Source organism: Gallinula chloropus (genome assembly GCF_964237585.1).
Source record: "Gallinula chloropus genome assembly, chromosome: 23".
NCBI classification, from domain to species: domain Eukaryota; kingdom Metazoa; phylum Chordata; class Aves; order Gruiformes; family Rallidae; genus Gallinula; species Gallinula chloropus.
In genome coordinates this window covers 8,606,083-8,615,458 of record NC_140108.1, presented here as the reverse complement: position 1 = coordinate 8,615,458, position 9,376 = coordinate 8,606,083, and the positions used below count along the sequence as shown (strand labels likewise).

Below are 9,376 nucleotides of genomic sequence, written 5' to 3'. Positions count from 1 at the left end.
CGCGCGGGAGGGGGCCGGGGAGCGCGCGCCGTAGCCGCGGCCCTGCCGGCGGGTCCCCGTCGAGGCAGCGAGGCCTCCGGCGCGGCAGAGCCTGCGCCTGCCGTTGGTGCCGCCGCCCGGCAGGGCGGTGGGGCGGGCGGGAGGGGAGGGGGGAGGTAGGGCGGGGCGGTGCTGGGGGCCGGCGACGGGGCGGGGAGCTGAGCGGAGCCGAGCCGGGGTTTCCCGGCCGGGCAGCACGGGCGGGGCGGAGGGGGGAGGTTAACCGCGCCCAGGCTCTCGCTTCCCGATGGCTGCGGGGAGCTGAGCGGGCACCCAGCGCGCGAGGAGGAGTCGAGACCCAGCGACACCCCCCTCCCCCGCGGCTCTCTCCTTCCGACTCGACTCCCCGGCCGGCTCTGCTGCCTCCCCAGGACCAGCCGGGCAGAGAGCGGGCGGCTCCCCTCCTCCGCCCTCCCCCTTCCCTTCCCCGGGCCGGCGGGACGCGGGCGGGAGGCGCGGGCGACGGACGTACCGGCCCGGTTAATGAGCAGCGGCCGGGAGGGCAGGTAATGGTCTGCGGGGAGAGGAGGTGGGGGTGGGGGGTCCGCACAAAAGCCTCGTCGCTCTTCCTCGCTCCTTCCCGCCGCCGCCCAGCTCCCCACGCTCCCCCCCCCCCCCCCCCCTCCTTCCCGGTCCCGACCTGGCCCCACCCTGAGGCCATCTTCCCGCCGGCGGCGGCCCCGGCTCCCCCTCATCCCCGGTTCCTTCTTCCTTTGCGCGGCTGCGCCCGTACCCCGCTCCCCTCCCCCGCTCTTCCTCCTCGCTGCCGCACTTCTCCTTTCCCTTCGTCCTCCCCTTCCGCCTCTCCCTCGGTTCTCGCGTCGCCCGGGCACCGGGTTGGGCCCCCCCCCCACCTCGTTCCCTCCCTTCCTCCCCGCCGCGGCGGTGCCCTCCTCCTCCTCGCCCACCCGTTCTTCACGGCCCCCGCAGGAGGGAAGGGCGGCCGATGGTTCGTCCACCTCTTAGCATGGCGGGGTTGGAAATAGCCCCCCTCCCCCGCGCTTCCCCACCTCCTCAGAGCTCCAGCTTCCCCTAAAAAAGAAGTGTGTTTGTGGCTGGGGGAGGAGGAGGAGGAGAAAAAAGGTGGGGGTGGGACTGGTTCTCTTGAAGGCTTTAAGGCGAAAAGGGAGGAGACCTTGGATCTTGCGGGGTTCCATTTTTAATTATAATTACGCCGTAGTGGTCTCTGATAGAGGGTTTTGGGGTGTTTTCTTGTGCGCCTTGAGACACAAAAGGCGAGCTTCGCGAGCGATCCGGCCGGCAGAGGGAATATTTGGAGAGAGATCCAAGGGAAAAAAAAGCTATGGTGTGCCTGCTGTAATGGTGGAAAACTGATTAAGAGGAGACGGGGGTGAGACAAACAGGGTAAGACTGCTTCCAGCAGCCCCCGGGCCGGCCAAGGGCTCGCAGGTGGGGTTCGTGCTGGGGGGAGGGACGGGGTAGGTTTTGTTCTCTTTAAAATCAGATCCGAGGATGGATTTAGACCGTATTTGTTGTTCCCCCATGTATTATGGTGCTGCATATTTTTGTGTGCCCGTAGCAGCAATAATGAAGATCATGGAGGCTGTTTGCTACAATAGAAAAATGGAGTTTTCTTCTCCGAAATGTGGTTAAAATTATTATTTCTCTTCCCATCTTATTCTTGAAAGAATTTCAGCTTTCCTTCTAATCTGTACAAGGGATATTTCAGTTGTAGGATTTAAATTCTACAGCTTTGGAGGAAATGAAGACGTGTAAAGTCTTGTATGTAAATATGAGAGAGATGAGACGTTTTATTAAATAAAAAAATCCTGTCCAGGAGAAAATCAGGATGATGTAGAGGTTGTTGTAAGATGTCAATTTATCATTCCTGAACATGAACTGAAATTTTAACGAATGTGATATTTCATTATTCTCCAACAAAGTCGCAGTTGGGATTCGTTATTTTAAATCGGGCATCCTAGAAAGGATGCCGACTGCCACGTTATTATGTATTGTCTCCACAGCAGAAAATAGGAGGAAAGGGCTGTAAATGTAAGGCTTCAGCGATTATTGAAACAGCTTTTCGGACTAGTTGTTTGAACTTGGAGAGGTGATTTAAGACTGAAAAATGAAACATTTTGCTGGCTGTAACATATCTGCACGTAATCGGGAGAGATTTATCCCATATTTTAAGCTGACCTAAACACAAAGATGTGAAATCAAGGCAAATTCTGTCGATGTGTATGTGAGATACATGTGAGAAAATGAAGATGCTACATTACACCTAGAACGAATTTAGATCTTTATATATTTAAATTATTTTTTTCCCTTATGTGCTTTAGGAAAGGGAAGGGGTGATAATAGTGTAGTTGTTTTGGTGGCTGCAGATTAGGCAGGGTGTGTGTTTGATTTTCTTTTTGCTGTGAATGAATGGATCTTTCTGTGCCTGGGCCCAATAGCTGCAACAAGATGGCGTTTGCAGCAAGGCAGCTCTCATTTTTCAACTCCTCCTCACCACAGCTTTGCCAAACTAGATCTTATTTCGTAATTGTATTTTAGGTTTACTTTCTCATTCTCTTTGCTTTCTCGTTTTTTGGGGTGGGGGTGTAGGAGGAGCGTTTGGAAGGCTGTTGGGAGAAATGTGGGGATTCTTTTTTTTTTTTCCTTAATTTTTTGTGAGCTTCTCAGATAGGAACTAGGTGGGAGGAGTAAATAGTTTTATTGAAATGTTCGCATAGGCTCTCACTGGATAAAGGTGTGACATAATTTTCTTTATTACCTTGCAGTGCCTGCTTAATACCATCAAAACGTTCTTAGGTTTTATTAAGCTTGTTGCTGAAAAACAGTATTTTAAACCTAGAGCACAGGTATACAAAGACTCTGGGGCTCTGTACTGTTGCTGGTTCTCTGCTAGCCAGGTAATCATCAGACCCCGTGCAGGCAGTTCTCTTTCTGTAATACAGAAGAGTCTCCCATCTGTTTCAGAATGCTAACAATTTGTGGAGGTTTTTAAAACTGCTTTTGACCTGGAATTATTCTCACAGTCTGGGTAACTGTTCTACGGGAAAGAATAAGAAAGGTTTTTGGGGGATGTTAAAACAGTTCTGTGTCTGTGAGGTATTGTATTTTAAAATGACATCACAATTTTTTAAAGCCTTTTATGTGTGGGGTTTTTTTAATATCTTTTAAGTAAAATGGACTTTCCGTTTGTAGCTTTCATGGTATTTCACTGTAGTGCCAAGCTTCTACAACTTTGGTAGCCTAAATAAAATAGCTTGGTTAATATTTGATATACTGAACTCAGGCTTAAAATAATACACTACCCAGCAAGAAAAATAGGAAAAACTTGTTATGTCTCCTGTATTCAAATGACCTCCAAACCTTTGGTAATATCAACCTTTTTAGTACTGTTTATCTATGACTTAATATATAATCAGTTGTTTGTTAGTTTACTGTAATAGCCCAGCTGTAGCTCTCACAGGAGGAAGCTGGGAAGCAGAAGAGGCCTGTGTTCTCTTTTGGGTGTGTTTGGGTTTGGGGGTTTTTTGGGGTTTTTTGTTTGTTTTTTTTAAACCAAAAAATACCAACCTGAAAACAGCTGAATGCATTTTACTCCTCTAGTATATCAGGAACATTTTTATTTTTTCTTTTACATTAAGAGGATTTGTCCAATAAATGGTTAGTTCCATTTGATGGCACTTTTAATGTGCTGTTGAACTTGAAACTAGTCATACGAGTTTGGTTTTGGGGTTGGTGCTTTTTGGTGCTGCTGCTGCTTTGGCCTTTCAGTAAAGGATCAGAAAGCAGCAGAGTGAAGTGGGATCCTGTACAGGGCCAGATAAATGGCGTTTATCCTTGTTCAGTCCTTGCAGTTGCCAGGTCAGTGTGTGGCAAGCATCCTACCATGAAATCTTCAACACCACGTGAAGTTAGAGTTACAGGGTAAATCCCAGCAGGGCAGTTTTTATACCACCTCCATACCTCATGGAAATCTGAAAATACTATGTTTAAACTTAATAAGAATTTCTCATGTGTAAATAACCAATAAAGCTTTGTATAATTAGGAAGTGTGTGGAATTTTGTGTATTCTTAATAGTCTTAGTATCATCCAAGGATAAACACTCTATAGCTATTAAAATATTTTGGCCTAGAACAATTAAGCTAATATATTTATAATAAGAAAATTCTTCAATTACTACAATTATTTTTCAGGATCTTTTAGTTATAGTGGAAAGATAGGGATGGGTTTTTGGTGTGTTTGTAGGGTGCCTTATTCTGAAATCAAGCAAAATGGTGTTGGCTGCGGGGTGTGTAACAACTTCCTGGTGCTTCAGAGGCTTCACTCTGGTCATGTGGGAAACAATTATAACTGTTTCCTTCTACATAGTTACTTAGTTATGATTTCTCAGCCCGTGTGAAAGGAGGTGCCAAATCATAGGAAACTCCCCCCTTGCTTTACAAGGTTTCTGTGGTGCCTATTCCTGTAGTTGGGGATGGTAAAGAAGTGTTAGATTTAGGTAGTTTTATCCTCATTGGAATAGAAAATCAGACGTGCCTGCTCCCTCTGGAACCAGCAATAGGTTTGTCTTCTGTATCTCAGGCTCAGCTTGTGTTTTAGTGAATTGGATTAAATTCTTACTGTCCGTGGATTTTGGCTCTCGGCATTAGTGGATTGGTAATTGATATTCTCAATTTTAATATCCAGTTTTAGCCATATGGCACACCGTATTGTTTCAAGAATTGCATTTAGTTTGCTACTAGCAAGCTGAAATGAGGAATCAGGCATTCCAGGGGTTGAATCAGGCTTGGGTTAGTCGTCTTTGGAGTCTCTAATGCCAATGTTAATGCCAGTATTTTCTGCGTGCATATATATATATATATATATTTCAGTATTTTACTGGATATGTGTGAGAGAAAAAAATACAACCTTGAAAGCAACTGGCTTGTGTTAATGAGATATTTCTTAAGCATGTGATTGAAGCTAAAGTGGAATTTTTTTAAGGGAGTCTCCTGATGGCTTGAAGAGCAGACTCAAAATGAAAAGAATCTGCATTCCATTCAGAACGGGTTTTTTCTCCCCACTGATAATGTTGGAACTAGTGTGAGCCAAGGTCGTGATAAAAAACAAAAATACCCCCACGCCCCTATAGTTTCTATTTAACATAGTATCTCAATTTATTGTTTCTTCACAGGGTGTCTAGTATGCTGGGGATTTTGTGTGCATGGATTTGTTTTTCACCAAACAGAAATGTATGCAGAATCCATAGATACTTGAGCCAACTGGTAGTTCAGCAGGACATTAAGAGGTTTTTAAAAGCTTTAAGCTGGCTATGAACAGTACCTTTACTTTAGATGCCAAAATAATAAATGTAAATTACTGTGGAAGGCTTCCTAGTACAAAAATATGGACACTCCAAAATAGGTTTTGAAGCAGAATACTGCATTTTTTATTAAAGCACAAGAAGAATTTTAAGTAGAGAGAAAGGAGATGGTTAGTCTTTGAATAAAAATATACATTTAAAAGTGTTTTGGGGAACATAAAGATCAGATGCTCTTGGCTTGGTGGGGTTTTTTAACAGCTGACCTAAAATGTGCTCTTCAAAATTAACATTTTTTAACATTAATTTTTAAGACTGCATTAATTTATTGAAATGCTCGCATCCATTCCATTTACTAGACTGATACAAATCTGTTATGATTTGTTAGTCTCCCTAAATATAATAGGATAATTCTGCTTGTCTGGAAGACTGCAGTTGGAACCTTGAGTGTACAAGGTTCAGGGGGTAACGTCTGCCTTGCCCAGTGAACCCAGCTAGAGAGTAATGACATGACAGTATTCGTGGGTGCCACCTGGAAACAGCTAAGATAGGGTTAGCTTGCTACGTATATCTTAAGCTCAGTGTCATGGGGATGCTGCAGTAAGATGCCTACATGATAATTTGTATATATATGAGCACAAATTTTAAAAATTACATTTCTGGAAGTGTGATTTGTAGGGAGCTTTGGAAACAATAACTTTAAATTCTGTCCAGGATTTTCAGCACCGTCCTGAGCACTCATTTGTTTGGTTTCAACATTTTAAAGTGGCAGAAAATAAGGACCCCGGACAAAGCGTTACGTGCTGACCTGGTTGTGGTCACTGCTGTTCTTCAGGGTCAGGAGGTGGGGGCAGGCAGGAATGTCATGACACAGGAATAAGTGCTTAAGAAAACTGTTATCGAGCCAATAGTGCAGTTTGGATTTTGCCAGATTTAAGCCTTTTTGAAATCCAGTACAAATAATTAGAGCTGATTTACAATAGGAATGTTTTAGAAGATTTTGCAGATGTTCAGAAGACCTGGCTTTGGATTAATGAATAGGTTCTCCTCTGCCAGCTATTCCATGGTAATTATCCAAGCATCTTAAAATAAATGCAAGGTTATTCAAATAAGCATAGCCCTTCATGGGGGAACAAATTTATCCAGATACCTTGAACTCAGTATAGGCTAAAAGGATGCATATAGATGACTTGTGCAGGTCAACTAATGTTGGGAACTTGCTCAAATCTGAGCCCTGATTGGCTTGTGGGCAAGCAGAATTTGATGGTTACCATCAAGATCTGAGATTTCTTACTGACCTGAATACTCTGGAACACTTGCTTTAAAATTACTTTTTTCTAAATATTTTTGTCTTAAGAATTATTGAAAGTGAGGTATTTTTGTCACTTGTCACAGGCTTATGAAAAGAAGACCTATAGTTATTTTTTATTTGGTGGGACTGAAGGGTTAAGATTTGATCCTCCTGTTTTGGAAACCTAATAATGGGTAAGTGAAGAGGCTGAAGACCTGAAGAAGGTGATCTGAGGGAGCTTACAGGAGACAAGATATAAGGTACCTCTGTAATTGATAGTAGTAAAGATAGGCTAAGCCTTCAAATAATTTTCATAGATGGTATTTAGAACTTGATGAGGGGAAAAAATAGCAGATAATAAAGTGAAGGTGGAGTGATTTAAAAATCTAGTTGCCGTTTTAATGTAAAATGTAATTAATTTCTAGAAGTTTGCATGAAAGTGCTTCATTAAAAATGTGGGGTTTTAGTTGTTCAAGCTAAATTTCAGCGTATCAAATCATTGCATTTCTGAAGGCTCCATGTAGAGAAGAAATACCTCATGTATGTTATAAGCATTAATTGAGTAGTAGATAGCTAAATATTTTTTCTGTGTGTTTCTACATTGGTCTGAGAAACAGGAAGGTTTGCCTAAGATTTCTTGCCAATTATGTTTATCATGTTTTTCTCAGATGAGAATATTTTTGATGTCTTGAAATCTGCAGTAGTGCCTGCCAGAACTCCCCAAAAAAGAAAATATTAATTATCTGTAATTAGATGGATTAGATAATTTTTGTAGCTTTATGTAATGCAGTCCTGCATTAAAAACTATGTAAAGATTTTTGTCACTATATTCAGCATGCTTTTTTTTCTTTCCTCTCTAGCAAAGGGGGGGAAAAAGTAAAACTGAAATACTTATCTCTGAAAACTCCTGCATGTTATCTGTCAGACTGGTTGTGAATATTTTACCAGTTCAAGTGTCAATGATGATTTTGCTCATCCTTATGGAAAAATCAAACTGTATTGATTACAAGGGACTAACCAAGAAATTTTGCAAGGCTTTCTCTAGATGACTTTCAGAAAGGCAAACACCCACAAAGCTGACATCACTGACAGGAAAGCAGTATCTTCTGTGGCTTCTTTCTTTCTTCTGTAACAGTAGGCTTCATTATAACAGCCGATGACAGTTATTTTCTTTTTTTGTAAGCAATAAAGAGTTTCTGCTTAACTATTGCAGGTGAGATGTTAATTCTGTACACTTTAATTTATATTTTTTCTTATTGCTTTTCTGGCCTTCTTGCCGATCTTGACTAGATCTAGGGAAACACCTTAGAAGCCACTTTGGGTAATGTGCTTTGTGTTTATCCTGGCACTAAAGGCTATCTAGAATTATTTGCAAGCTCATGAAGTTATTTGACAAACTGAGTGGGGTTTTTATTTTATGAAATGATAAAACAAATTTCCAACACTGTGCTGACAAGAATTTTTAATTGTGCACTTCAAAATTGGAGTTTAACTTACATGGAAACTGAAATACATATATATATATATATGCACAGTATTAATGGTGTATGCTTCACTGTGAGGACTTGCTCACTGGGCCACCTGTGGTAACATGGTATATTTTACTAGACTTTTGCTGAGGGTTACTGTTGAGCTTGCAGATGTTCTTGGATATCATGATTGTATCTGTGCAGATCTTGTGCCTGGCAAGCTACTGCCTGAGGTGTTGCTGCCCTTTTGTAATTGTTGTGGAATGTGGATGCCTTCTGGAATTAGAGAAGGTGAACTGGTAGATTCTCTCTTAAAATCAGTACAATTTATATTCTCTCCAACCATTTGACTTTTGGAGGTATTTAAGGCACTGGCTGGAAGGAGAGAGAGGAGGTAGGTCAAAGCTTCAAGGTTAAAAGCGTACAAAAGATGATATGACTGTGCCTTTTTTGTTGATGCAGAGGTCTTAAAAGTTAACGCTTAGTTGTCTTAAGCAGTGACATTTGTAAGGCCAAACAGAAACATTCACTCCATGAATGGCATTGACCAGAAGTCCGCAAATGTATTTCTTAGTTAATGTGCACAATACTATTATTTTCTGGTAAGATCTTTGTGGTTAAAACTAGTGCAGTAAGTCTGGTTTTGCCATATATATATATATGGTTCTGTTCTATTGAAATTGTTGAGGGGATACCTTGAACCATTTGGTTTTAGTGAGACACAGGTGTTGAACATCACAATGCTTTAATGTCAAGATAAAAGAGTAAACTTATGTTTTCATATTTTAAAATATAGTTAGTTATAACTGCATAGTAGAGAACTTACTGTGTGTGTTGTTTTCAGTAAATGAAGTAATAATGCTCAACAAAGCAGGCCTGTGCGTGCTTCAAGATGCTGAGAAGAAATCTGCTTATGGTCCTCTTGAATTTTTCCTGTTGAGTTCCCAAAACTGTTCTCTTCAAGTGGCCTGTTGTGTTTGGAGAGTGGTGGTGATAATTTCTTCTGCTTGTCTAGAAAAATTAAGTAGATGTGGTAGTCTGCTGAAACCTTTGACACTGGAAATAAGATTGCACTGTACTAATTAAAGTGCTGTCTTTTTTGGGGCATATGTTTGATATTCCTGTTGCCCATTGTTTGTGAAGTGGTAAAATGCTGAAGATACAGGGCTGTCTGTTTAACAAAGGTGTTGTCTGTACAAAGATCAAGAACAGTTCGCTCAGTGCTTAGAGCGATTTAATTGTGCTCAGGGTTACTAGGTCCCAGACTTCACTACAAGTTGGCAGATATCTGGCTGGTG

The 9,376-nt window shown here is 42.1% G+C and overlaps 1 protein-coding gene across 2 annotated transcripts in view; it reads left to right on the top strand.

The window, feature by feature from the left end:
• Nucleotides 1-289: 289 nt before the first annotated feature.
• The window catches only part of GNB1 (G protein subunit beta 1), a 44,402-nt gene continuing 35,315 nt past the window's right edge, over nt 290-9,376 (top strand). For both annotated transcript variants that reach the window (XM_084274613.1, XM_084274612.1), the window contains exon 1: nt 290-545. The gene's annotated coding sequence lies outside the window, so the exon portion shown is untranslated. The remainder of the gene's footprint in view (nt 546-9,376) is intronic.